General features: G+C 43.9%; 1 protein-coding gene across 2 annotated transcripts in view; it reads left to right on the forward strand.

Moving 5' to 3' along the window:
• Nucleotides 1-27,528, forward strand: part of LOC115174806 (exostosin-1) — a 307,505-nt gene that overhangs the window by 30,502 nt on the left and 249,475 nt on the right. The window lies entirely within an intron of this gene.

The following is a 27,528-nucleotide window of genomic DNA, read 5'->3' on the forward strand; positions in this document are numbered from 1 at the left end:
CTTCTGTAATCAAATAAATTAAAATCTAAATGTATTTGTCACATACACATGTTTAGCAGATGTTATTGAGGGTGTAGCAAAATGCTTGTGTTTCTAGCTCCAACAGTGCAGTAGTATCTAACAATACACACAATACACACAACCTAAAAGTAAAACAATGAAGGAAAATACAGTTGAAGTCAGAAGTTTACATACACTTAGGTTGGAGTCATTAAAACTCATTTTTAAACCACTCCACACATTTCTTGTTAACAAACTATGGTTTTGACAAGTCGGTTAGGAAATCTACTTTTTCCATGACACAGGTAATTTTCCCAACAATTGTTTACAGACAGATTATTTCACTTATAATTCACTGTATCACAATTCCTGTGGGCAGAAGTTTACATACACTCACTTGACTGTGCCTTTAAACAGCTTGGAAAATTCCAGAAAATTATGTCATGGCTTTAGAAGCTTCTGATAGGCTAATTGACATCATTTGAGTCAATTGGAGGTGTACCTGTAGATGTATTTCAAGCCCTACCTTCAAATTCAGTGCCTCTTTGCTTGACATCATGGGAAAAATAAATCAGTCATGACCTCAGAAAAAAGATTGTAGACCTCCACAAGTCTAGTTCATCCTTGGGAGCAATTTCCAAGCGCCTGAAGGTACCACTTTCATCTGACAAACAATAGTACGCAACTATAAACACCATGGGACCATGCAGCCGTCATACCGCTCAGGAAGAGAAGCTTTCTGTCTCCTAGAGATGAAGGTACTTTGGTGCGAAAAGTGCAAATCAATCCCAGAACAACAGCAAAGGACCCTGTGAAGATGCTGGAGGAAACAGGTACAAAAGTATCTATATTCACAGTAAAACGAGTCCTATATCAACTTAACCTGAAATGCCGCTCAGCAAGGAAGAAGCCACTGCTCCAAAACCGCCATAAAAGCCAGACAACGGTTTTGCAACTGCACATGGGGACAAAGATCGTACTTTTTGGAGAAATGTCCTCTGGTCTGATGGAACAAAAATAGAACTGTTTGGCCATAATGACCATCGTTATGTTTGTAGGAGAAAGGGGGAGGCTTGCAAGCCGAAGAACACCATCCCAACCGTGAAGCACAGTAGTGGCAGCATCATGTTGTGGGGGTGGTTTGCTGCAGGAGGGACTGGTGCACTTCACAAAATGGATGGCATCATGAGGTAGGAAAATTATGTGGATACATTGAAGCATGATCTCAATACATCAGTCAGGAAGTTAAAGCTTGGTCACAGATGGGTCTTCCAAATGGACAATGACTCCAAGCATACAAAGTTGTGGCAAAATGGCTTAAGGACAACAAAGTCAAGCTATTGGAGTGGCCATCACAAAGCCCTGACCTCAATCCTACAGAAAATGTGTGGGCAGAACTGAAAAGGCGTGTGCGAGCAAGGAGGCCTACAAACCTGACTCAGTTACACCAGCTCTGTCAGGAGGATTGGGCCAAAATTCACTCAACTTATTGTGGGAAGCTTGTGGAAGGCTTCCCGAAACGTTTGACCCAAGTTAAACAATTTAAAGGCAATGCTACCAAATACTAATTGAGTGTATGTAAACTTCTGACCCACTAGGAATGTGATGAAAGAAATAAAAGCTGAAATAAATCATTCTCTCTACTATTATTCTGACATTTCACATTCTTAAAATAAAGTGGTGATCCTAACTGAACTAAGACAGGGAATGTTTACTTGGATTAAATGTCAGGAATTGTGAAAAACTGAGTTTAAATGTATTTGTCTAAGGTGTATGTAAACGTCCGACTTCAACTGTAGGGCAACAGCCTCTAATGTGCTGGTGATGGCTATTTAACAGTCTGATGGCCTTAAGATAGAAGCTGTTTTCAGTCTCTTGGTCCCAGCTTTGATGCACCTGTACTGACCTCGCCTTCTGGATGATTGCGGGGTGAACAGGCAGTGGCTCGGGTGGTTGCTGTCCTTGAGGATCTTTTTGGCCTTCCTGTGACATTGGGTGCTGTTTACTTGAGTAAAAGTATAGGAAGTCACACTGTATAATACTACTTAAAAAGTCTAAAAAGTATTTGGGTTTAAATATACTTAATTATCACAAGTAAATGTATAAATCACTTAATATTTCTTATATTAAGCAAAGCAGACGGCCCCATTTTCTTCTTTTTATAATGTATGTATAGCCAGGGGCACACTCCAACACTCAGACTCGATTTACAAAATGCATGTGTTTATTTAGTCCGCCAGGCCAGAGTAAGTAGGGATGGCCACGTGTTTTCTTGACAATATTGTCTTTAGGAATGTTGTGAAGTAAAATTTAAAGTTGTCAAAAATAGAAACCCCAAATAAGTACTATTTTTACTGAAGTACTTTACACCACTGGCTGTAGGTGTCCTGGAGGGCAGGTAGTTTGCCCCCTGTGATACATTGGGCAGATCGCACCACCCTCTGGAGAGCCCTGCGGTTGCGGGCGGTGCAGTTGCCGTACCTGGTGGGGATACAGTCCGACAGGATGCTCTCAATTGTGCATCTGTATAAGTTTGTGAGGGTTTTAGGTGACAAGCCACATTTCTTAAGCCTCCTGAGGTTGAAGAAGCACTGTTGCGCTTTCTTCACCACATTGTCTGTGTGGGTGAACCATTTCAGATCATCAGTGACGTGTACGCTGAGGAACTTTAAGCTTTTCACCTGCTCCACTGCAGCCCTGTCAATGTGGATATGGGCGTGCTCCCTCTGCTGTTTCCTGAAGTCCATGATCAGCTCCTTTGTTTTGTCGACATTGAGTGAGAGGTTATTTTCCTGGCACCACACTCCCAGGGCCCCTATTTTCCTGGCATCACACTTCCCCTCTGTAGGCTGTCCCGTCATTGTTGGTGATCAGGCCTACTGCTGTTGTGTCGTCTGCAAACTTGATGATTGAGTTGGAGGCATGCATGGCCACGCAGTCATGAGTGAACAGGGAGTACAGGAAGGGGCTGAGCACGCACCCTTGTGGGGCCCCTGTGTTGAGGATCAGCCAAAGTGGAGGTGTTGTTTGATACCTTCATCCCCTAGGGGCAGCGTGTCAGGAAGTCCAGGACCCAGTTACACAGGGCGGGGTTCAGACCCAGGGCCCTGAGCTTAATGATGAGCTTGGAGGGTACAATGGTGTTGAATGCTGAGCTGTAGTCAATGAACAGCATTCTTACATAGGTATTCCTCTGTCCAGATGGGATAGGGCAGTGTGCAGTGTGATGGCGATTGCATCGTCTGTGGATCTATTGGGGCAGTAAGCGAATTGAAGTGGGTCTAGGGTGTCATGTAAGGTAGAGGTGATATGATCCTTAGCTAGCCTCTCAAAGCACTTCATGATGACAAGTGAGTGCTACGGGGTGGTAGTCATTTAATTCAGTTACCTTTCTTTCTTGGGTACAGGAACAATGGTGGACATCTTGAAGCAAGTGGGGACAGCAGACTGGGATAGGGAGAGATTGAATATATCTGTAAACACTCCAGCCAGCTGGTCTGTACATGCTCTGAGGACGCGGCTAGGGATGCCGTCTTGGCCGGCAGCCTTGCGAGGGTTAACACGCTTAAATGTCTTAGTCATGTTGGCCATGGAGAAGGAGAGCTCACAGTCCTTGGTAGCGGGCCGCGTCGGTGGCACTGTGTTATCCTCAAAGCGGGCGAAGCAGGTATTTAGCTTGTCCGGAAGCAAGACGTCGGTGTCCGGGACGTGATTGTCTGTAGGCCCTGCCACATACGTCTCATGTCTGAGTTGTTCAATTGCGACTCCACTTTGTCTCTATACTGACATTTTGCCTGTTTGATTGCCATACGGAGGGAATGACTACAGTGTTTGTATTCTGCCATATTCCCAGTCACCTTACCATGGTTAAATGCGGTTGTTCGCTCATTCAGTTTTGCGCGTATGCTCCACGGTTTCTGGTTTGGGTAGGTTTTAATAGTTACTGTGGGTACAACATCTCCTATACACTTCCTGATAAACTTAGTCACTGTATCCGTGTATTCGTCAATGTTATTATCAAAGGCTACCCGGAACATATCCCAGTCAACAATCTTGAAGCGTGGATTCTTATTGGTCAGACCAGCATTGAATAGTCCTTAGCACGGGTACTTCCTGTTTGAGCAAAATCGAGTTGTTATCAGATTTGCCAAAGGAAGGTCGGAGGAGGACCTTGTAGGCAATCCCGGAAGTTGGAGTAGCAGTGGTCGAGTGTTTTAGCAGCATGAGTACTACAGTCCCTGCCTTGTATACCACCCCTACCTTGTCACAACACAACTGATTGGCTTAAATGCTTTAAGAAGGAAAGAAATTCCACAAATGTACTTTTAACAGTGCACACCTGTTCATTGAAATGCATTCCAGGTGACTACCTCATAAAGCTGGTTGAGAGAATGCCATGAGTGTGCAAAGCTGTCATCAAGGCAAAGTGTGGCTACTTTGAAGAATTTCAAATATAAAATATATTTTGATATGTTTAACACTTTTTTTGGTTACTACATGATTCCATGTGTTATTTCACAGTTTTGATGTCTTCACTATTATTCTACAATGTAAAAAATTGTACAAATAAAGAAAAACCCTTGAATGAGTAGGTGTGTCCGAACTTTTGACTTGTACTGTAGAACCTTCTCCCTTTCTGTGTTCTAAGAGGCAGACTGTACCACAGTGTTGTTCTCCCGTCCTCATGTCTCTCCAATGGCAGATACAGCGTCAGACTGGAATGTCTCCAGAGAGCAGGGTGCCACATTCAGCCGTGCCAATTTAAAATGTTATTGTTTGTTACCAGGCCAGTTCTGTCTGTTTGAGCCTAGGAACGTGCCACTGTCTTTAAAGCCATGTGCATCCTTACCTGTCGGATCAATGCCAGACAGAGAAACAGTAAATTAGTCATACATTGGATATAGCAGAAATAGGAAATGCACAGTGAGACATGATTCTCTCCATTGGCACAGTCCTGAGGCTGTTTGATTTGATTCTAGTGCAGGCAACAGCACCGGGCTTCTAATTGGTTGGAGTAGCCCGTAGTTACTCTTTTAAATCCATCATTCTGCCAAACATCTCCAGTACATTCCAAGGTCAAATCAAATCAAATGTTATTTGTCACATGCGCTGAATACAACATGTGTTGACCTTACCGTGAAATGCTTATTTACAAGCCCTTAACCAACAATGCAGTTCAAGAAATAGTTAATAAAATATTTCCCCCCCCAAAATTTAAAAAAATCAATCAATAGGCAACACAATACATTTATATAACAATAATGAGGCTCTATACAGGAGTGACCGGTACCGAGTCAACCCATAGAGTTCCAGTCATTGCGCTAATGCTAGTTAGCAATTGTGCTAGCGCTAGTTAGTAACTTCCTTCAAACTGCACTAAGAGACATAAAAATAGTATCCACCAGTTCATCTGACTGGGGAAGTAGATAAAAGGCATCATTGCCAAAGTCCCAAAGTTTCAGCACATGCTCTGCTATAAAACCGGAATAGCCTACCCAGCATGATTTGAAAAAAATGAACCGGCAGGAAAGCGGCCTCCATTCGCTATTTGAGTGCATACGGATTACATATTTTTCCCCCGCCCCGGTTCCTGCCCATTTGATAATAGGACATTCTAAATCAAAACAAATTTGACATATTAGTAAAGACAAGATTAAACTGAGAATAGTCTTGTGTGACGTTTTTTTTGTTGCGACTTTCTCAAGTCATCAATAGCCTATAGTCGCATCATGCAGCCCATATATGTTATGATTTCTAAGACATTCTATGGTTTGTATCAGTCACAACTAAAGTTGCCAAATAACTAAATCTAGCGTAGGCTATAGGACCTGTTTCAAATGATCACTTTTACGCTCAATATAACCACTTTGTATGCGCATTCGCTTTGCAATGGGAAAAATATCCTTTCTATTTTATTCAGTTAAGTTCAATTTATATTCCTCTTACTATAAAATCATATAAAATAATGGCACAACACTTATAAGCATATCTTGTCTGCTAAATGAACAAGCCTATGGCATGGCACACAGCCAGATAACATACAGTAGGCCAACTCATATTCTCTTCTTCTGAAATACATTTTCTTCATATCCTAATGTTTCTTTAGACCTGCCTCCGATACCATGCATTTGGAAAGTATTTAGACCCATTCACTTTTTTCATCAATATACATACAATGCCACATAATGACAAAGCAAAAACTGTTTTTTAGAAGTGTTTGCAAATGTATGAAAAAAAACTAAAATATTACACATGTTTTCAGACCCTTTACTGAGTAGTTTTTAGAAGCACCTTTGGCAGCGATTACAGCCTCTAGTCTTCTTGGGTATGATGCTACAAGCTTGGCACACCTGTATTTGGGGAGTTTCTCCTAATTCTTCTCTGTAGATCCTCTCAAGCTCTGTCAGGTTGGATGGGGGGGCATAGCTGCACAGCTATTTCATGTCTCTCCAGAGATGTTCAAGCCCGGTCTCTGGCTGGGCCACTCAAGGACATTCAGCTGTGTGCTTAGGGGTCATTGTCCTGTTGGAAGGTGAACCTTCACCCCAGTCTGATGTCTTGAACGCTCTGGAGCAGGTGTTCGTCAAGTATCTCTCTGTACTTTGCTCCATTCATCTTTCCCTTGATCCTGACTAGTCTCCCAGTCCCTGCCTCTGAAAAACATCCCCACAGCATGATCCTGCCACCACCATGCTTCACCGTAGGGATGGTTCCAGACGGGACGCTTGGCATTCAGGCCAAAGAGTTCAGTCTTGGTTTCATCAGACTAGAAAATATTTTTTTTCATGGTCTGAGAGTCCTTTAGATAGCCTTTGGCAAACTCCATGTGGGCTGTCATGTGCCTTTTACTGATCGGTGGCTTCCATCTAGCCACTCTACCATAAAGGCCTGATTGGTGGAGTGCTGTAGAGATGGTTGTCCTTCTGGAAGGTTCTCCATCTCCACAGAGGAACTCTGGAGCTCTGTCGGAGTGACCATCGGGTTCTTGGTCATCTCCCTGACCAAGGCCCTTCTCCCCCGATTTCTCAGAAGAGTCTTGGTGGTTCCAAACTTCTGCCACTGTGTTCTTGGGGACCTCTAATGCTGCAGAAATGTTTTGTTTCTCTTCCTCAGATCTGTGCCTCGACACAATCCTATCTCGGAGCTCTACGGACAATTCCTTCGGCCTCGTGGCTTGGTTTTTGCTCTGACATGCACTGTCAACTGTGGAACCTGATATAGATGTGTGTGCCTTTCCAAATCATGTCCAATCAAGTGAATTTACCACAGGTAAATTCAATCAAGTTGTAGAAACATCTCAAGGATGATCAATGGAAACAGGATGCACCTGAGCTCAATTTTGAGCCTCATAGCAAAGGGGTTGAGTTCTTATGTACAGTATATAAGGTATTTCAGTTGTTTTAATTTTTAATACATTTGCAAACATTTCTAAAAACCTGTTTAATTTGTCATTATGGGGTATTGTGTGTAGATTGATCAGGAAACATTTTTATTTAATCCATTTTAGAATAAGGCTGTAACGTAACAAATGTGGAAAAGGTCAAGGGGTCTGAATACTTTCTGAATGCACTGTAAATACATTTTTTGTGATTGTGTATATTAAACTATTATACTTTTTTAAGATGTAGATGTTCCAAAGGCACGCATCAGTGGCGTGGAGGCCTGGAGATGCTAAACGTGTTTATGTTTTTTAACGGTCAATTACTGTGAGATGGGCATTCTTTTGCATGACAATAACCGGCTGACAAAATGTCATGACTGCCACAGCCTTAGTCAGGGTCAAGAAGATCGTTCTAAGAGTTGGTCAGAGATGATGCACTCAAGTGTTTTCGAAAGGAAAGAAAGAATGTATACCTGACTGTAGTTTTTGATGTCAGTGTTGGTTTCTTGAGGAGGGGAGTGACTCTGGCCAATTTGGGGTCAGAAATTTAGTTCTTGAGGGAAGGGAGGAATGGGAGAAGGTCTCCAGAGATGGTCTTGAGGAGGGGACAAGGTCTAGTGGGCAGGTTGTCGGGCGGCCGAACCTCACTATTCGCAGGACTTCATCTGGAAAGGGAGGGGAAAAAGAGGTCAAGGCGTAGGGTTGTTATGTGTGAGTGGGACCAGCGGACTCAATAGGCTGAGTGAATGAGGAGTGGATGTCGTTAACCTTTTCAAAGTGGTTGACAAAGGGATGGAGGGGGAGTGTAGAGGATTAAGAAGGGAGAACAAGGTGGAAAAGAGTTTCCTAGGGTTAGAGGCAGAAGCTTGAAATTGAGTGATAGAAAGTGGCTTTAGCAGCAGATACAGAGGAAGAGAAGGTAGAGGAGGAGGGGGTGAAAGGATGATAATTCCTCCGGAAGTTTAGTTTTCCTCCATTTTCTCTCAGCTGCCCACAGCCCTGTTCTGTAAACTCGCAATGAGTCACTTAGTCACGCAGCAGGAGAGGAGAGCCGAACCGGCTGGGAGGAAAGGAGGCAGTGCGAGTTGTAGGATGCAGAAAGATCAGACAGTAGGGTTGAAGAGGCAGAATCAGGAGACTGGAGGGAGAAGGATTTAGCAGAAAGGAGAGATGATAGGATAGAAGAGGAGAGAGTAATGTGTACTGTTATTTTTTTTGTTTATTTCACTTATCTACTTCACTTGCTTTGGCAATGTTAACATATGTTTCCCATGCCAATAAAGCCCCTTGAATTGAATTGAATTGAGTAGTGGGAGAGAGAGAGCGAAGATTGAGGTGGCGCATGACCATCTGGGTAAGGGCTGAGTGGTTAGGGTTGGAGAAAAGGGAGACAGAAAAGGAAACAAAGTAGTGATCAGAGACCTGGAGGGGGGTTGCAGTGAGATTAGTAGGAAAACAGAGACCTGGAGGGGGGTTACAGTGAGATTAGTAGGAGAACAGAGACCTGGAGGGGGGTTACAGTGAGATTAGTAGGAGAACAGAGACCTGGAGGGGGGTTACAGTGAGATTAGTAGGAGAACAGAGACCTGGAGGGGGGTTGCAGTGAGATTAGTAGGAGAACAGAGACCTGGAGGGGGGTTACAGTGAGATTAGTAGGAGAACAGAGACCTGGAGGGGGGTTACAGTGAGATTAGTAGGAGAACAGAGACCTGGAGGGGGGTTGCAGTGAGATTAGTAGGAGAACAGAGACCTGGAGGGGGGTTGCAGTGAGATTAGTAGGAGAACAGAGACCTGGAGGGCGGTTGCAGTGAGATTAGTAGGAGAACAGAGACCTGGAGGGGGGTTGCAGTGAGATTAGTAGGAGAACAGAGACCTGGAGGGGGGTTGCAGTGAGATTAGTAGGAGAACAGAGACCTGGAGGGGGGTTGCAGTGAGATTAGTAGGAGAACAGAGACCTGGAGGGGGGTTACAGTGAGATTAGTAGGAGAACAGAGACGTGGAGGGCGGTTGCAGTGAGATTAGTAGGAGAACAGAGACCTGGAGGGGGGTTGCAGTGAGATTAGTAGGAGAACAGAGACCTGGAGGGGGGTTGCAGTGAGATTAGTAGGAGAACAGAGACCTGGAGGGCGGTTGCAGTGAGATTAGTAGGAGAACAGAGACCTGGAGGGGGGTTGCAGTGAGATTAGTAGGAGAACAGAGACCTGGAGGGCGGTTGCAGTGAGATTAGTAGGAGAACAGAGACCTGGAGGGGGGTTGCAGTGAGATTAGTAGGAGAACAGAGACCTGGAGGGGGGTTGCAGTGAGATTAGTAGGAGAACAGAGACCTGGAGGGGGGTTGCAGTGAGATTAGTAGGAGAACAGAGACCTGGAGGGGGGTTACAGTGAGATTAGTAGGAGAACAGAGACCTGGAGGGGGGTTACAGTGAGATTAGTAGGAGAACAGAGACCTGGAGGGGGATTGCAGTGAGATTAGTAGGAGAACAGAAACCTGGAGGGGGGTTGCAGTGAGATTAGTAGGAGAACAGAGACCTGGAGGGGGATTGCAGTGAGATTAGTAAACAAAAAGCCTCTAGTAAAGATCTAGTAAAGATTGCCCTATATGGTTGTGAGGTCTGAGGTCCACTCACCAGCCAAACTATATCCACTTATTACCAAAATCCAGAAGAAAGCTGTTCAATTCCACAACCACCTAAAGGAAAGTGATGCACAAACCTTCCATCACAAAGCCCAAATCTTTAAGGAGATGAATCTAGGGTAGAGTCCTCTCAGCCAGCTGGTTCTGGCGCTCTGTTCACAAATACAAACAGAGACCCAGGACAGCAACACAATTAGACCCAACCAACTTTTGAAAACAAAAAAAGAGAACTACTTGACACATTGGAAAGAATCAACACAAAAATTGGAGGGAATTGGAATTGCCCTAAACAGACAGTACACAGTGGCTCAGTTGGTAGATCATGGCGCTTGCAATTCCCACAGGGGTCCAGTAAGAGAAAATGTATGCACTCACTACTGTAAGTCGCTCTGGATAACAGCGTCTGCTAAGTGACTAAAATGTAAATGTAAAATGTACCTGACCACTGTGACTGACCCAAAACTAAGAAAAGCCTTTGCTATATACAGACTTATTGAGCATAGCCTTGCTATTGAGAGAGGTCGCCATAAGCAGACCTGGCACTCAAGAAAAGACAGGATATGTAGCCATTGCCCACAAAATGAGGTGGAAACCGAGCTGCACTTTCAAACTTCCTGCCATATAAGAGACATATTTCCCTCAAATTACACAAACCCACAAAGAATTGGAACACAAACCACATTTTGACAAACTCTCGTATCTGTTAGGTGAAATACCGCAGTGTGCAATCCCAGCAAAAAATGTGTGACAACCAGTGAGTCAAACACCAATGTAAATATAGGCTGTATTTATCTGCCTATTTATTTCCCCCCCAGTCATTCTACTATTGTAACATTCAAAATTAAAAAGGCACTCGTGCATCTGAGCAATATTTTTTGCAGGTGCATGGTAACAGTTGAACAAGATGAAGGATAAAGGAAACCGCACACTGCTCTTGATAGTATCACTGATCTTTAATAAGCTTACGTATCGGTCTCACGGCCTTCGTCAGAGCTATTGTAACACAAAAAGTTTTATACTACATATTGTAACTGATAATAATAGAATGTCCATCTGATTATAATATAAACTGTTAATGTCTGAATGTTTTTGTCTTTGTTTTGTTTAATTCGATAAAGCCACTTTGGAGAGAGCACTCAGTCGTTTGTATCTACAATATAGTACAGTTAAGTATGACTCTCAAGGCTTAACATTCTATACAATAGCCTCACAAATGAATGGACCACAGTGCTTTGAAGAATGTGATGACACAGTATCTTGTCAGCATCATCTGGGGAGGGGTTGGTAGGAGAGAGAGGGGTACATTGTTAGCATAAGCAGATGGCTTTAAACATTACAAGTCGTCCTGGTAATCAGTGATCTAAAAGAAACAGCTGAGAGAGCAGTGGAGCTGCGGCTCTGTGTCTCTGTGAGTCTCTGTGATCACAGAACAAAGACAGTGGCTGTCGTTGGAGTTTCTTATCTCTATTAACATCCCGCAAAGACTCAATTGCCTCTCCTACAGAGACAGATCTTCCTATTTAGCTACATCAAAGACAGAAAGCTCAGACTAAAGGTGATGCCTGTAAATCCTGAATATCGTGCAGGGGTGCTTACAGTATTTACCGTATGGGGGGGTGGGGGGTGTTTAGGGCAAGCTGTAGATGTAGAGGAGTTTTGAGTGACACATGGGCTGTAGAGGATGGGCAGATGGTGGGGAAAGCAGTAGGTCTGTCCCAGATGAAAGTCGTCTGTTCTTTCAACCAATTGATTGGTCTAAATGTTTAAATGTGTATCTTTCCATATATAGACACACCCTATGTGTTTAAAATAAAACAACTATATGCATTGAGCTTTTTCTGATGCTTTAAGCTTACTGTTTAATGAAATAAGACACAAATGACACAAGGAAGCCAGAGATTTGGAAAACCAGCAGAAAAAAAACCTGACTTGACCCAACTATTCTCCTCCCTCTCCTGCTGGCTTTCGCAGATTCTGCCATTACTCTCCTGAAGTTGCCGGTATTGGGCTACACAAGGAGTTGGCAACCTTCTCATGTGGAATGCCAATTTATCTATTTCTACCGATCTGCATGCCAGTTATGGTTGTCATTATGCACATTTTCTTGGAACAGTTTAATTTAATTTATAACAACATCTTCCTATCTCAAAATCATAATTAATCAAAATTCTGTCCAAGTCTAAAGGAAAATGAAGTCGTATGTATGTGTATATACAATGCCTTGCAATAGTATTCCCCCTTGCCATTTTTCTTATTTTGTTGCATTACAACTTGTAATTTAAATGGATTTTTATTTGGATTTCATGTAATGGACATACACATACACAAAATAGTCCAAATTGGTGAAGTGAAATGAAACAAATTCAAAAGTGGAAAAGTGGTGCGTGTATTTGTATTCACCCCTTTGCTATGAAGCCCCTAAATAAGATCTGGTGGAAACAATTACCTTCAGAAGTCACATAATTAGTTAAATAAAGTCCACCTGTGTTCAATCTAAATGTCACATAATCTGTCACATGATCTCAGTATATATACACCTGTTCTGAAAGGCCCCAGAGTCTGCGACACCACTAAGCAAGGGGCACCACCAAGCATGCGGCACTATGAAGACCAAGGAGCTTTCCAAACAGGTCAGGGACAAACTTGTGGAGAAGTACAGATCACGGTTGGGTTATAAAAAAATTGCAGAAACTTTGAGCACCATTAAATCCATTATTAAAAAATGGAAAGAATATGGCACGACAGCAAACCTGCCAAGAGAGGGCCGCCCACCAAAACTCATGGACCAGGCAAGGAGGGCATTAATCAGAGAGGCAACAAAGAGAGCAAAGATAACCCTGAAGGAGCTGCAAAGCTCCACAGCGGATTGGAGTATTTGTCCATAGGACCACTTTAAGCCATACACTACACGGAGCTGGGCTTTAAGGAAGTGTGGCCAGAAAAGAAGCCATTGCTTAAAGAAAAAAATAAGCAAACACGTTAGGTGTTCACCAAAAGGCATGTGGGAGACTCCCCAAACATATGAAAGAAAGTATTCTGGTCAGATGAGACTAAAATTGTGCTTTTTGGCCATCAAGGAAAACGTTATGTCTGGCACAAACCCAACACCTCTCATCACCCCGAGAACACCATCCCCACAGTGATGCATGGTGGTGGCAGCATCATGCTGTGGGGATGTTTTTCATCGACAGGGACTGGGAAACTGGTTAGAATTGAAGGAATGATGGATGGCGCTAAATACAGGGAAATTCTTGTGGGAAACCTGTTTCAGTCTTCCAGAGATTTGAGACTGGGATGGAGGTTCACCTTCCAGCAGGACAATGACCCTAAGCACACTGCTAAAGCAACACTCGAGTGGTTTAAGTGGAGACATTTAAATGTCTTGGAATGGCCTAGTCAAAGCCCAGACCTCAATCCAATTGAGAATCTGTGGTGTGACTTAAAGATTGCTGTACACCAGCGGAACCCATCCAACTTGAAGGAGCTGGAGCAGTTTTGCCTTGAAGAATGGGCAAAAGTCCCAGTAGCTAGATGTGCCAAGCTTATAGAGACATACCCCAAGATACTTGTAGCTCTAATTGCTACAAAAGATGGCTCTACAAAGTATTGACTTTGGGGGGGTGAATAGTTATTCACGCTGAAGATTTCAGTTTTTTTGTCTTATTTCTTGTTTGTTTCACAATAAAAAATATTTAGCATCTTCAAAGTGGTAGGCATGTTGTGTAAATCAAATGATACAACCCCCCAAAAAATCTATTTTAATTCCAGGTTGTAAGGCAAGAAAATTGGAAAAATGCCAAGGGGGTGAATACTTTTGCAAGCCACTGTGTGTGTGTGTTTGTTTGTTTGTTTGTTTGTTTGTTTGTTTGTGTGTGTGTGTGTGTGTGTGTGTGTGTGTGTGTGTGTGTGTGTGTGTGTGTGTGTGTGTGTGTGTGTGTGTACCAGTCAAAAGTTAGGACACAACTACTCATTCCAGGGTTTTTCTACATTGTAGAATAATAGTGAAGACATCAAAACTCTGAAATAACAAATATGGAATCATGTAGTAACCAAAAAAGTATTAAACAAATCAAAATATATTTTAGATTCTTCAAAGTAGCCACCCTTTGCCTTGATGACAGCTTTGCACACGCTTGGCATTCTCTCAACCAGCTTCATGAGATAGTCACCTGGAATGCATTTCATTGAACAAGTGTGTCTTGTTAAAAGTTAATTTGTGGACTTTTTTCTTAATGTGTTTGAGCAAATCAGTTGTGTTGTGACAAGGTAGTGGTGGTATACAGAAGATAGCCCTATTTGGTAAAAGACCAAGTCCATATTGTGGCAGGAACAGCTTAAATAAGCAAAGAAAAACAACAATCCATCATTATTTCAAGAACTTAGAAAGTTTCTTCAAGTGCAGTCGCAAAAACCATGAAGAGCTATGATGAAACTGGCTGTCATGAGGACCGCCACAGGAAGACCCAGAGTTACCTCTGCTGCAGAGGATAGGTTCATTAGAGTTAACTTCACCTAATATTGCAGCCCAAATAAAGTAACAGACACATCTCAACATCAACTGTTCAGAGGAGACTGCATGAATCAGGCATTTGTGGTCAAGCTACTGCAAATAAACCACTACTAAAGCACACCAATAAGAAGAAGACACTTGCTTGGGCCAAGAAACACAAGCAATGGACATCCTTTGGTTTGATGAGTCAAAACTTGAGACGCACAGTAGATGAATGGATGATCTCAGCATGTGTGGTTCCCACCACGAAGCATGGAGATGGAGGTGTGATGGTGTGGGAGTGTTTTGCTGGTGACACTGTCTGTGATTTATTTAGAATTCAAGGCACACTTAACCAGCAAGGCTACCACAGCATTCTGCTGCGATACGCCATCCCATCTAGCTTGCGGTTAGTGGGACTATCAAAACACACCTCCAGGCTGTGTAAAGGCTATTTGACCAAGAGGGAGAGTGATGGAGTGCTGCATCAGATGACCTGTCCTCCACAATCACCTGACCTCAACCCAATTGAGATGGTTTGGGATGAGTTTGACCGCAGAGTGAAGGAAAAGCAGCCAACAAGTGGTCAGCATATGTGGGAACTCCTTCAAGACTGTTGGAAAAGCATTCCTCATGAAGCTGGTTGAGAGAATGCCAATAGTGTGCAAAGCTGTCATCAAGGCAAAGGGTGGCTCCTTTGAAGAATCTCAAATATAAAATATATTTTGATATGTTTAACACTTTTTGGTTACTTCATGATTTCATATGTGTAATTTCATAGTTTTTATTCTACAATGTAGAAAATAATAAAAATAAAGAAAACCCTTGAATGAGTAGGGTGTGTGTGTTTACACAGTGCATTCAGAAAGTATTCAGACCCCTTGACTTTTTCCACATTTTGTTAAATTACAGCCTTATTCTAAAATTGATTAAATTGTTGTTTTTCCTCAACAATCTGCACACAATACTGAATAAAAAACGAATAATGAAATGACATTTACATAAGTATTCAGACCCTTTACTCATTACTTTGTTGAAGCACCTTTGGCATTGATTACATTCTCAAGTCTTCTTGAGTATGACGCTACAAGCTTAGCACATCTGTATGTCATGACTTTACTATCATTAATCTGATGACTGTTATTTATCAAATCACCTATGTTTAATTGTTACCCTATTTAAATGAATCATGTAAGAAATAACTCATTAGGAATTTGGGGCACCACGAGAGCGGTGCCCCAACAAATTGTACTACACAAATTGGTTTAATTATTTATTTACTCGCTAACTAAACGATAAAACATAACATACACACTTAAAACATGAGATAAAGGTCCCTAGCGGATTGAAAACATATGGCAGCTTGTTACACAGAAAATGAAGAGGGGTGGGAGAGAGAGAGTAAAAGGGACACTTATCATTGAGACATTTTAGAACTATTCTCACAGTAATCATATACTTCGCACATGAACCGCCGCCCGTTTGAAGTAAGAAATCATGGATGTATTTACGTGTGAGTGTCATTCGCCATTTATCTCTGTCGGACCCAGCCCTCTTTAGGAAGAGTGGTGGGTTGGCCTTTCAACGGCAAGCTTGTAAGGCCCTGATTGTCCAAAAGGTATCCCCGCCCCGTCTTCTTACTGTTGTTCACTCTGGACAATAGTCCTTGGAAGTGGTTAGCCAGCCGTGTCGACATTTCCCATCGGTGATGAGAGTAGGAGAATACAGAGATTTGAGGATAGAAGTAGAATGGGATGGTTTGAGGAGTAGTAGGATGGTCCCTCCTAAATTCGCTTTTCTCAATATTTTACTTAGGACAGCTAATCAGACATACCAGTGATTGTCTGGGAGATGAGCTTCTCTCCTACACCTCGTGTTGATTTTCAGGATTTAGACCACTTTACACGCGCAGCTGCAACCTGCCAATGTTCTGGTCTGATATGTTAATTCTTAACCAGTCCTTTTATGCACTCTGGTCGAAAAGGACGGTTCCATCAGGCTGACACACTCTCTGACCTCACTTGGGGCATGGCTACTTACTGTGCAAAGGTATATGATAGCAAATTATATTTTATGACTCCTAAAATCACATGCATATCTTAACAAAATCACCTTCATCATTTGTTCATGTTATATCCACAACCTATTGGATGAAAACTTGACAGATAAAGGGGATATACTTTCCAATTTACAGTATATCCTTTATACCATTTTTGATGACATCACTAAATAAAAACCAATATGACGGTAGTTTTCTATAGCTTACCACAGACCATTCCCCACATTCTTATGTTAGAATTATTGTTCCGGTATTCACTTTTTTTACGTGTTACAGTTTTGGCAGGAAAAGCGTGTTAACAAAGACTGGAAGGGGATAGAGAGTCCCCTTCTCTGGTAATTTACAACAAGGTGTGAACTGTCAGCTCCCCAGCAGCTCCCTCCCCCTCTGTGGGTGAGAGATGGCCTGGGTTCTGTCATCCCCCGCCAAGCTGATCTGATCCATTCTGATCCTCACAGGACAGTCATGACATGTATTTGGGGAGATTCTCCCATTCTCTGCAGTTCCTCTCAAGCTCTGCCAGGTTGGATGGGGAGTGTCGCTGCACAGATATTTTCAGGTCTCTCCAAAGATGTTCGATCGCGTTCAAGTCCGGGCTCTGGCTGGGCCACTCAAGGACATTGAGACTTGTCTCGAAGCCACTCCTGCGTTGTCTTGGCTGTGTGCTTAGTGTTGTTGTCCTGTTGGAAGGTGAACCTTTGCCCCAGTCCCAGAACCTGCTCCATAGCGCTCAGGACTTCATCAAGGATCTCTCTCTACTTTGCTCCGTTCATCATTCCCTCGATCCTGACTAGTCTCCCAGTCCCTGCCGCTGAAAACATCCCCACAGCATGATGCTGCCACCACCATTATTTACCGTAGGGATGGGGCCAGGTTTCGTGATGCTTGGCATTCAGGCCAAAGAGTTCAATCTTGGTTTCATCAGACCAGAGAATCTTGTTTCTCATGGTCTGAGAGTCTTTTAGCTGCCTTTTGGTAAACTCCCAAGCGGGCTGTCATGCCTTTTACTGAGGAGTGGCTTCTGTCTGGACACTCTACCTTAAAAACCTCTTCAGGATCCGACCCTTTTTTCAATTTTCGCCTAAAATGACATACCCAAATCTAACTGCCTGGAGCTCAGTACCTGAAGCAAGGCTATACATATTCTTGATATCATTTGAAAGGAAACCCTTTGAGGTTTGTGGAAATGTGAAATTAATGTAGGAGAATATAAGACATTAGATATGGTAAAAGATAATACAAAGAAAACTTTTTTTTTGTACCATCAGCTTTGAAATGCAGGAGAAAGACATAATGTATTATTCCAGCCCAGGCGCAATTTACATTGTGGCCACTAGATGGCATCAGTTTATGTGCAAAGTTTTAGACTGATCCAATGAACCATTGCATATCTGTTCAAAATGTTGTATCAAGACTGCCCAAATGTGCCTAATTGGTTTATTAATATATTTTCAAGTTCATAATTGTGCACTCTCCTCAAACAATAGCATGGTATTATTTCACTGTTATAGCTACTGTAAATTGGACAGTGCAGTTAGATGAACAAGAATTTAAGCTTTCTGCCCATATCAGATATGTCTATGTCCTGGGAATTTGTTTTGTTATTTACAACCTCATGCTAATCACATTAGCCTACGTTAGCTCAACCGACCGTTAAAGGCCTGATTGGTGGAGTGCTGCAGAGATGGTTGTCCTTCTGGATGGTTCTCCCATCTCCACAGAGGATCTCTGGAGTTCTGTAAGTGATCTTCAGGTTCTTGGTCACCTCCCTGACCAAGACCCTTCTCCCCTGATTGCTCAGTTTGGCCGGGCGGCCAGCTCTAGGAAGAGTCTTGATGGTTCTAAATTTCTTCCATTTAAGAATGATGGAGGCCACTGTGTTCTTGGAGAACTTCAATGCTGCAGACATTTTTGGTACTCTTCCCAAGATCTATGCCTCGACACAATCCTGTCTCAGAGCTCTACAGACAATTCCTTTGACCTCATGGCTTGTTTTTTTTCTCTGACATGCACTGTCAACTGTGGGAACTTATATAGACAGGTGTGTGCCTTTCCAAATCATGTCCAATCAATTGAATTTACCACAGGTGGACTCCAAGTTGTAGATACATCTCAAGGATGAGCAATAGAAACAGGATGCATCTGAGCTCAATTTCGAGTCTCATAGCAAAGGTTCTAAATTTATAAAAATGTCTAAAAACCTGTTTGTTTTTATCATTATGGGGTATTGTGTGTCTATTGATTAGGAAAACATTTGATCAATTTTAGAATAATGTGGAAAAGGGAAGAGGGAAGGGGTCTGAATACTTTCCGAATGCACTGTACTTGACAAATGTAAAATACATACCTAGGGGATGTAGCTGGGATGAAGCCCCTGCCATGGTTGCACTGTAGAGTGAAGCGTTCAGATTGTGTTTGCTGGAGTTGGATGCCTCAGTTAGAATCCTCAGACCTGCCGTCTGTGTGTTTCTGCAAGTCTTTGTTTGAGGGACGCTTTTCAAACTAGCCGACAAGAAGAGATGGACAGGTGAAGAGGTGACCAGGTTTAAAGCTGACCTCAGTACGACCCCCAGTGCATTCCAGGAAGGTTTTATTTGAACTCAATAGTTTGTGTTATGAAGACATTATTATCTTCTCGAGTTCTCTCTCCCTGACTGGTTTCATGCTGATTGGAATGAACTGCACAATTACTTGGGTTGCTGAATTTTTACACAGGCTTTGTCAAACTGAATATATATACTGCCCAGCATATGGCATTGTCTGTTCCACTGTAATCGAATCACTTGTAATGGCATTTTATACTGTTGTGTTTAATGTACCCAGCTGTTGTTCCTCATCCCTCTGGCATGTCATCCTGCATCTCTGTCACTGTTCAGCCGCTTCATGCTGCTTCCTGCATAGCCCTCCATCTCTCATGTTCTGCCTCATGTTCTGTCCATCGCTCACTCTCTATTCCCCTCTTTCTCTCTAGCTCTCTCATGCTCTCCAAATAAACAATCCAAAAAGAGAGTGCATCCTATTATAGGACCACTTGTATGTACTGTATGCTATGCTACATGGATGTTGCAGGTTGATTGGCCAGTTGGATGTGTTTCTCAGAGGCCCAGTAAAACTAGTGGAACATCATTAAAAGCAGAGAATGAACTACAAATGAGTTGTAAACCATAGTTTACACTTAACTAGATGCATGGTCTCTATGGTAAGCTTTGGTAAGCCAAAGTAAGAAGAACGTATCAGAGCAGCTCCCTTTCATTTAACTGGGGAAGAAATTAAGAGGCGTTTGTTTATCCTTTCTACCTTGTTGGATGTAGAAAAAGAAAAGCATGTTTATGTTTCTCTCTCCCCCACCGTGTGGGATTCAGTGATTTATTTATGAGTTCATTCAATATTTATCTTCACAATAATATTCCCACTCTGGAGCTGCCGAATAGTGTGTGAAGCAGCTTTTTTACTAACTCACGTTCTCTGTGGGGAAAGTGGGGTGAGACAAATATTTTATCAGCCAAAGATGGCAGGGAGCCGCAGGGAAAGCCACCATCTACAATAATCCATTCATACACGCTGCAGCCTCCGATCCCTGTCATATCTGCATCTCATCACTAAAATGTGTCAGTCAGCTGCTGCACTGTGACTGATTCTCTCCTTTGTGAACACATCAGCTAAGGTGACAGCTCCTTTGTTGTTTGTTGTCGCCTATTATCACATCTCTCTTCTCCCAATACACAAAATATAAAATGTTCCCTCAAAGAAGAAATTCGAATTTCCCTCAAAGTCAATGTTAGTCTAGAAACTCAAACACATTTCACTTACCGCAAAGCTTAGAATCGAAAAAAAGCACCACCCTTTGACACACTTCTCTTTATAAACTGAAAAATGCAACGCTGTAACTAAATGATTCACAGTTCTGCACCTCACCGGGAGAAAGAATGAGGAGAGAGAGGGTGATTTAATCTAAAGTCTAATCTCCATTCTTATTGCCTTCCTCCGTGTGTGCTGGCCTGTGTTACTCCTCTAAACGCTGGAGTCCTTGTCCGTCTCAGGGAGGCAGATGGACCCTGACAGCTCTGACTTGTGTTCATCACAGCTCTTGTCACATTTCACGCGTCAGAGGGATAACCCCTCAGCAGCCTCAATCACAACTTAAGCAAATCCCCTCTGCCTGTGGGCCTGGCTGCTCGGCTGCCTGATAAAGGGGGATGGATGGAAAGATTGAAAGGCCCTTTTTCTTTCGTTTAACTTGGAGATTGTAAAACCTCAATGTCTCGCCGTAGGGGAAGAGCGGTAAAAATGGCTTGTAGCGTTCGTTTACGTAGATGTGTGAAGAAAGAGATTGAAAAATACAGCACGGCTTTAAGGCCTGTAAGCCTTCTATCTAAGACTTAGATATAAGGGTCCCCTCCTCCTCCACCTCCCGCACCTCCTGCTCCTGCTTCTCCAGCTTCTCCTCCTCTCCCACCTACTTCTCCTACGCCTCTCCCACCTTTTGCTCCTGCTTTTCCTCCTGCTTCTCCCCCCCCCACCCCCGGCTCCTGCCACTCCTGCTTCTCCTCCCCCTGATTCTGCTTCTCCTCCTTCTTTACTTCCCCCACCTCCTGTTTTCCCTCCCCCACCTCCCCCTCCTCCTGCTTCTCCTCCACCTTCCCCTTCTCCTGCTTCTCCAACTCCCCCTGCCTCTGCTTCTCCACCTCCACCTCCCCCTGTTCCTGCTTCTCCTCCACCTCCCTCTACGCCTGCTTCTCCTCCACCTCCCTCTACTCCTGCTTCTCCTCCACCTCCACTTCCCGCTACTCCTGCCTCTCCTCCTGCTTCTCCTCCTTCTCTACCTCCCCCTTCTCCTGCTTCTCCTCCTCCAATTCCCCCACCTCTTTCTCCTGCTTCTCCTTCTCCAACTTCTCCTGCTTCTCCTCCTTCTCCACCTCCCCCTGCTTCTCCTCCTTCTCCACCTACCCCTGCTCCTGCTTCTCCTCATTCTCTACCTCCCCCACCTCCACCTTCTCCACCTTTTCCTGCTTCTCCTCCTTCTCCACCTCCCCCTGCTCCTGCTTCTCCTCGTTCTCTACCCCCCCCACCTCCACCTTCTCCACCTTCTCCTGCTTCTCCTCCTTTTCCACCTCCCCCACCTCCCCCTGCTCCTGCTTCTCCTCTACCTCCCCCTACTCCTGCTTCTCCTCTACCTTATCCTGCTTCTCCTCCCCCTCTCCCTCCTTCTCCACCTTCTCCAGCTTCTCTTCCTTCTCCACCACCCCCACCTCTTGCTTCTCCACCTGCTCCTGCTTCTTCTCCATCTGCTCCTGCTTCTCCTCCTTCTCTACCTCCCCCTGCTCCTGCTTCTTGTCCTCCACCTCCCCCACTTCATGCTTCTCCTCCTTCTCCTACTTCTCAATAGAGTGATTCTCCCTCTTTAATCCTTAGGACGGTGAGTTTACAGGAATGTATCCAAGAAAGGCTCACACACACATCTGTCCCATGCCGCCCGGGCCACGCTGTGCTACACCATCTGCCCTCACACACAAACATTCCATTCAAACCTGAGGATGAGCAAGTCCGGATAGTGTTTCCTCCTCCCCCGCACCCCGCGCTGACATACACACTAATTTCACACATGTATACATACTGTCGACACACACACTGTCAGTACACTGCTGATATATTATTTGGTCTGAAACAATTTACCTAGAAGTCTCTCAGCAGAGATGAAGACAAATAGGCAGAGAGGTACAGTTGATGAGCTTGTCATTCTACATACTCATCAGGAGTGTGTCAGTGTGTTGTTCCACGTGTGTGAGCATGTGTGGGAGCGTATTGCTTGAGAGCTAATAAGAAAATAGCCTCATTTGCAGTATTTGCTTATGGAGCTAAACATACCATATGTCAACAAGTAATGGGTTTATTTCTGTCAAGATATAATGAAGGCATGCTTGATAGTGCTGTAGTAGTAGTAATTTACACTGTGTCATACACTGGAACATGCTAATACAATGTTGTTAATAAAGTTATTATAGTGGTAGTGATGGGGAGAGAAATCGATAAAGTTACATCTCAGGATATTGTTTTTGACGATGTATCGATAATATTGCAATATTCTTTTTGCAGTAGTTGGCTGTACCTGTCACACCCTGATCTGTTTCACCTGTCCTCATTATTGTCTCCACCCCCTCCAGGTGTCGCTTGTTTTCCCCAGTGTATTTATCCCTGTGTTTCCTGTCTCTCAGTGCCAGTTCGTCTTGTATGTCCAAACCTATCAGCGTTTTTCCCGTTTTCCTGCTTGGCCTTTTCTCCTTTTTCTAGTCCTCCCGGTTTTGACCCTTGCCTGTTGTGGACTCTGTACCTGTCTGCCTGACTATTCTGCCTGCCCTGTCCTCGAGCCTGCCTGCCACTCTGCACCACCTAGACTCTGATCTGGTTATGACCTTTTGCCTGTCCATGAACATTCTCTTGCCTATTCCCTTTGGATTTATTAAACATCTTAAACTCCAACCATCTGCCTCCTGTGTCTGCATTTGTGTCTTGCCTAGTGTCATGATAGTACCTGCACCAAAACTCTAGTATTTTTCCTTCATAGCTTGTTCTACATCTACAGTACTTTTTAAATAAGGAGCCAATTTGTTTTTAGCATTTTTATTTCCATGACTGATGAAAAGTTGTTTTCTCATGGCCCTCTCTTATCCTTCTGCTACAGACATATGGTGAGCAATATGTTTGGAACATCGAATTGCAATGAAATCACAGTATCGAATCGCAATAGATATAGAATCATGAAAATCACAATATATATCATATCGGCGCCTTAGTATCGTGATAATATCGTATTGTGAGGTCCCTGGCGATACCCAGTCCTAGTACACAGGCCTATAAGAACAATCTACTGTATAGTGTTACAGTGAATGCTTTTCAATCATGGAGTATAGACTCAATCTAGGCCTGGGAAACCAGCCCCGTACTGTACAGAAACTGATTGAACTAGCACATGTGGCATTTTCATAGTTTTTTTTCTTACATATTTGTTGACGGCTGATTCCGTTTGCTGGGTTTTTATTGGTTTGCACTCGTCAGCTCATCTAATAAAACACGAGCTGATATGGGAGAGGGAAAATAAAAAGCCATAAAAAAACAAAAATTAAGAGGAATGAACTGTCAGCAGTTTGCCTGGATTAGGATTTATGGTTAACAAGCCAGTGTTGTGGGATGGGATAGAATTGTACTGCAGCAGTGTGCTGAGGCAAGCACATATAGGGAAGGGTTAAGATTCTTTACTGTGGCATTTTGTGATCTTCACGCAGAACTAATGACTGAAATGTCCTTGGGATTCTGCTACAATTGACAGCTAGTTCCATTTTCCACTGCGCAGCTGGATGCATTTTAAAATCCCTCATATTCCCCTTTCTACCCTCTCACTAACACACACACACACACACACACACACACACACACACACACACACACACACACACACACACACACACACACACACACACACACACACACACACAGAGAAACAACAATCGCACACCATAATGTCATGGGGTAACAGCTCTCCCATCCCACAGAGCAAGCGAACGACCAGTGTCAGACAAGACAATAATGCAAAATAACCAGAACAGCCACATTCAACGTTTGCTCCACTTTCCCTGTCATTGGCAGCATTGTCCAGTGTCGCTAGCGTTGACGCAGAAGGCCATAACCTTGAATTGATTCATTTACCTCTGCTGTTTCTCTACAGCGTGCCACAGACCAGCAGCCAGCCAGTTAAGGTAGTCCTATATGCTATTATAGGTGTCTTAAATGTCTTCCAGATGGTGAATCCTTGTTCCAGCACGACCCGACCAGGCAAGGCTCCCACCAGGCAGCCCCGTGATGAATAGTTTTGACCTCTCGTTCTGCTCCCCAATTGGTGGCGCGGAGGCCTGTCAGGGCGGTGTGGCAAGGCCATTGATTCTGCTGTAATTGAACAGCATCAACAAAGCGTCTGCAGGTGCTCGGGTCATTTATTTACAGCCGCTTTATTGTCCTGTTAATTTGCCCGGCTGATAGTGAAGGGAAGAGATTCTCAGCGCTCTCTCTCGCACTTGAACTTATCTCCGTCGCTCACAGAGAGTGGGAGGCTATAGCAGCTCTGTTGGCACATTGCAAATAGCTAAGCAGCCCTAAAGATGGGATGTAGGTGGGGTGGCCAACCTGGAGGAAGGTTCATAGAGCTAGAGAGCCAGGTGTAACCCTGTCTGAGACCATGTTGCTTTAGCAGTGTACTGGTGTGTGTGTGTATGGCATAGTGTACTGCAGTGCTCTCCAACCTTGTTCGTGGAGAGTCACCATCCTGTAGGTTTTCGCTCCAACCCCAGTTGTAACTAACCTGATTCAGCTTATCAACCAGACAATTATTAGGGTTGGCGTGAACCTACAGGATGGTAGATCTCCAGGAACGGGGTTGGAGAGCCCTGGTGTACTGTATCTGTGCTACTGCTTTACTGTGTGTTTTGAGACATATGGACTGTAAACAGCAGTGAATGATTGATGTTCTGTATATGTTGTTCGTGAACAGCACACTGTTAGGAGTCTATCAGTGTAGGTGGGCGTTGCTAGTATACCGTTACAATGATTTACCATAACAATGTCTAGTGGCATTTTACATTAGGCATGTACACATAGAAGGCTGTGAATACTTGCGCTCATTCTTATATATGTTGTGTGGTCATGTAGCGTTTGTGTGTAATGTAAGTAGGTGGTCAATTAGATTGTTCTTAGCAGATGCTAAGCTACAGGACTGTTTTGCTAGCACAGACTGGAATATGTTCCGGGATTCTTCCTATGGCATTGAGGAGTACACCACATCAGTCACTGGCTTCATCAAGAAGTGCGTCGATGATGTCGTCCCCACAGTGACTGTACGTACATACCCCAACCAGAAGCCATGGATTACAGGCAACAGATGCACTGAGCTAAAGGGTAAAGCTGCCGCTTTCAAGAACTGGGACTCTAACCCGGAAGCTTATAAGAAATCCCGCTATTTCCTCCGACGAACCATCAAACAGGAAAAGCGTCAATACAGGAGTAAGGTCGTATTGTACTACACCGGCTCTGATGCTCGTCGGATGTGGCAGGGCTTGCGGGCTTGCAAACTATTACAGACTACAAAGAAGCACAGCCACGAGCTGTCCAGTGACACGAGCCTACCAGACGAGCTAAATTAATTCTATGCTCGCTTTCAGGCAAGTAACACTGAAACATGCAAGAGAGCATCAGCTGTTCCGGACGATTGTGTGATCACGCTCTCCGTAGCCGATGTGAGTAAGACCTTTAAACAGGTCAACATTCACAAGGCCGCAGGGCCAGACAGATTACCAGGATGCGTACTCCGAGCATGCGCTGACCAACTGGCAAGTGTTTTCACTGACTTTTTCAACCTCTCCCTGTTTGAGTCTGTAATACCAACATGTTTCAAACAGACCACCATAGTCCCTGTGCCCAAGAACACTAAGGTAACCTGCCTAAATGACAACCGACCCGTAGCACTCACGTCTGTAGCCATGAAGTGCTTTGAAAGGCTGGTCATGGCTCACATCAACACCATTATCCCAGAAACCCTAGACCCACTCCTATTTGCATACCGCCCCAGCAGATCCACAGATGATGCAATCTCTCTTGCACTTCACACTGCCCTTTCCCACCTGGACAAAAGGAACACCTATGTGAGAATGCTATTCATTGACTACAGCTCAGCGTTCAACACCATAGTGCCCTCAAAGCTCATCACTAAGCTAAGGACCCTGGGACTAAACACCTCCCTCTGCAACTGGATCCTGGACTTCCTAATTGGCCGCCACCAGGTGATAAGGGTAGTTAACAACACATCCTCCACGCTGATCCTAAACGTGGGGCCCCTCAGGGGTGCATGCTTATTTCCCTCCTGTACTCATTGTTCACTCATGACTCTATGGCCAGGCATGACTCCAACACCATCATTAAGTTTTCAGATGACACAACAGTGGTAGGCCTGATCACCGACAACGATGAGACAGTCTACATGGAGGAGGACAGAGACCTGGCTGTGTGGTGCCAGGACAACAACCTCTCCCTCAATGTGATCAAGACAAAGGAGATGATTGTGGACTACAGGAAAAGGAGGAAGGAGCACGCCCCCATTCTCATCGACGGGGCTGTAGTGGAGCAGGTTGAGAGCTTTAAGTTCCTTGGTGTCCACATCACCAACAAATTAGAATGGTCCAAACACACCAAGACAGTCGTGAAGAGGGCACAACAAAACCTATTCCCCCTCAGGAGACTGAAAAGATTTGGTATGGGTCCTCAGATCCTCAAAAATGTATACAGCTGCACCATCAAGAGCATCCTGACTGGTTGCATCACTGCCTGGTATGGCAACTGCTCGGCCTCCAACCGCAACGTACTACAGAGGGTAGTGCGTACGGCCCAGTACATCACTGGGGCCAATTTTCCTGCCATCCAGGACCTCTATATCAGGCGGTGTCAGAGGAAGGCCCAAAAAATGGTCAGAGTCCAGCCACCCTAGTCATAGACTGTTCTCTCTGCTACCGCAGGCAAGCGGTACCAGAGCACCAAGTCTAGGTCCAAGAGGCTTCTTAACAGCTTCTCCCCCAAACCATAAGACTCCTGAACAGCTAATCAAATGGCTACCCAGACTATTTGTATAGCCCCCCCCCCCCTTTACTTTTCTTTTACTCTCTGTTTATGATCTATGCATAGTCACTTTAACTCTACCTACATGTACATATTACCTCAATTACCCCGACTAACCGGCGCCCCCGCACATTGACTCTGTACCGGTATCCCCTATAAATAGCCTCGCTATTGTTATTTTACTGCTGCACTTTAATTAGTTGATACTTTTATTTTTTATTTTTACTTATCTATTTTTTACTTAACGAACAATGCCGTTTTAAGAAAAATACAGCTTAAGTGCTTGTAAGTAAGCATTTCACTATAAGGTC

Source organism: Salmo trutta, chromosome 35 (genome assembly GCF_901001165.1).
Source record: "Salmo trutta chromosome 35, fSalTru1.1, whole genome shotgun sequence".
NCBI classification, from domain to species: Eukaryota; Metazoa; Chordata; class Actinopteri; order Salmoniformes; family Salmonidae; genus Salmo; species Salmo trutta.